The sequence below is a fragment of the Orycteropus afer genome, unplaced genomic scaffold (genome assembly GCF_000298275.1).
Source record: "Orycteropus afer afer isolate SDZICR_OR568_19922 unplaced genomic scaffold, OryAfe1.0 scaffold01105, whole genome shotgun sequence".
NCBI lineage: Eukaryota > Metazoa > Chordata > Mammalia > Tubulidentata > Orycteropodidae > Orycteropus > Orycteropus afer.
This window is the reverse complement of record NW_006922692.1, coordinates 199,989-202,985: the sequence shown is the minus strand read 5'-3', so window position 1 is coordinate 202,985 and position 2,997 is coordinate 199,989.

The window sequence follows — 2,997 nt, the reverse complement described above, 5'->3', positions numbered from 1 at the left end:
CAGGCCTGATGACCTGCTTCTGAAAGCTCAGACTCAGGTCAGACATCTCAGGGGTGTTCCCAGTTAGGACCCTCTTTGGGAGTCAGGGGAGAGCCATGAAGTTGGCGAGGTGACAGTAAGTAATATACAGGCAGAATGAGGTTCCCATCTGACCGTCCCCCTCACATAGGAGGGTGTGGGTCAGAGTCAGCACTGGTCTGGTGCCTCATTTTCATCTAGTCTGTTTTCTTTCTCTAGCTCAGCATGGTCACCTAATTCTTGGTTTGTGCGTTGTTTATATTTTCCAATACAAACATGTTCATATTATCAAGGAGTTTGTTAAGCAGTCTGTGTTAGTCTGAGCCCTGAAGATGCAAACAACAGGAAAGTGTTCAGGTTGCATGGGTTTTATGTGGGAGAGAAAATTCAGAGAAGGCCAGGAAGGCTGGGGAGCTGGAAGGTAGTGTGTCAATCTGGTCACTAGAAGGACTGAATGAAGGGGTGCTTTGAGTTTCCTAAACTGCTGTGCAGTCAAAAATGGGTCCAGGAAGTCCTTAAAGGTTTTCAATGTAAAGGTGCCCTTCAGAGGAACCTGTGTCCGTCCACAGTGGGCCCGATTTAATATTGCTGCTGCTCTAAAACTTGGTGTGGATAGCCCTCTAGCCTTGGGATTTCAGCACACACAAGGTGAATGTTTTCAGAGCTGGACCCTTCTTCCCTTACACTCCCTGTGGTTGGAGGAATGAGAGGAATATTCTCAGGGGTTACACACTCTTTGTGTTGCTTTATAAAGAAACATGATCTTATTTGATTCTCTTGGGTGATTTTGGGATTTGTTTGCTTTTTGGTTTATATTTTTTGGTGTATTTCCTCAGCATTGTGACATTCTCACTTGTAATAACTTCAAAACTTATTTCTGACCAATGTCCTGTTCCTCAAAGGAATCACAGCTTCATGCAAGGAGTGTAACAAGTCCCTTTTTCAAGTCTTGAAGGTCATAGCTTGTCTAACGATTACTGATCAGACATGAGGTTAGAATCCCAGTTCATCCTTCATCAGGTGTGGATGTCACCACGTTGTTCAGATTGGTCATCTCTGAGGCAGCCTGCAAGGATTTTCACAAAAGAGAACAAGGATGACATAAGGACCCCGTTCATCAGATAAGCAATCCTTTGGTCAATGACCTTCAGCAGTGCTGATTTATTACGTTTTTTTTGTTCCATTAGTAATCATCTTTCTTAAACTATTGTTAAGTTAGACTAATTAGTAACCTCAATTCTCAGTGCCTTTGTCCTTTGGTAACCCCAAAGCAGGGGGTGACCGACTTTCAGGCCTTCACAATTTCATCTCAAGTTCCAGGGAAGGGGTTGAAGGAGGTGTCATAAAACCTGGTCTTTGGTCTTCCTGCAGGGTTCACTGAGTCACAAATCCAATCCACTACTTCAGGAGACTGTGTCACACCCAACTGGTGTCACAGAAGGAAGAGGGGAAAGCCACAAGCAAAACCATTTCACACTGGGCCAGAGGCACTGATAGGGGAGGGCAGGGAGGCTGCAGACATAGCCCCTCTGCAGGGAGAGGACAGGCGGGCAGGGGGAGCTCAGTACCCATCAGCTAAGGGGACCAGTCCCAGATCAAAGGCAGAGGAGGACTGAGGAAGGGCTCCTTCTAAGCGTCTTGGTCTCCCTTTAAAAGGTTATCTAAATTGCAATGTGGGAAGGACTGTTGATATGTTTATAAATATTCTATTTGATCGAGAGCGTTCACCTAACACAGTAAGTTAACGAGCACCACATGTGGAAATGTCCTTTATTAGTACGTTTAGATATCTGGAGCAGGCCTAGTGATGCAGTAGGTACGTGCTCCCTGCTCCCTGAAAGATCAGTGGTTCCACCCACCAGATGCTCCGCGGCAGAAAGGTGTGACAGTCTGCTTCCCTACAAACTACAGCCTCGGAAACCCTGTAGGGCAGTGCGGCTGGGTAACTCCCTCAGAACTGATTGGACAGCAACATGGACAGCCTAATAGTGAGGAGCAGAAAGATGGGGTCATTGATTAAGTGGATCCAAAATTGTGGAAGACACAGTGATCCCAGGAATAATACATTCAGATGTCAAGCCCAGGTGATGTTGCCAGGCTGGGCGTGTGAGAGGAAGGGGGTGCGGCAGAGTTGGTGGCAGGTGCATGGATCTAAGCTGATCAGAAATCAACTAGTAAAGATGTGTAACAATGGTTCTGAACCAAAACGAAATTAATATTGTGCAAAACTCTATTTTGTGGTGTTGGGAATGAGACGCAAAGCTCTTACAAACACAAACTATTGGAAAACATTTTGAAAACAATGTGATTTAAACAAGGCCTCCTACAATTCCTATTATCAGCAAGATCAGAAACAGCCCTTGATCAGTCATCAGAGGGTTGGCCCAAGAACAAATACCCTTTTTCTTGGACAGCCCAGCAGCTCAGGACACCCAGACAGGGGCTTGGAGAATATGTCTCAGGATGGTGATCGGAATTCACAGCAGCCCATGGATCCTGCGGGACACCCCTGTGCATTGACAACAGTCCTCTTCTCAGAGTTACCCAGAGGCTATGCCTGAGGGGACCACAATGAAGTGACAGTCAGTGTGAGCATGTGCAAGTGGGTAACTGTATGTTAATGTAAGTGTGTGAATGTGTCTGAAAGTGAATGTGGGTGTGAGTGTGAGTAGATTGCGTGGCACATCTCCTTACCCCATTCTCATTTTGTCTGCAGACATTCCCTGTGACAACCAGGTGGCATAGTTGAAAACCAGTGACATAGATCCACCTTCTCCAGAAAATGGCTGGAGGCTCAGAGTCCTTATTGAAAAATGAAGGGGCATGAACTTTGCAGGCTGTTCTGGTTCCCTAGCACCGCTCTGACAGGAATATACCACAAATGTGATGGCCTGAACCAACAGGAGTTTATTCTTACAATTTGGAAGCTTTAGCGTACAGCCTAAACACTTGACTGCTCACCAGAAGGTGGGTGGTTCA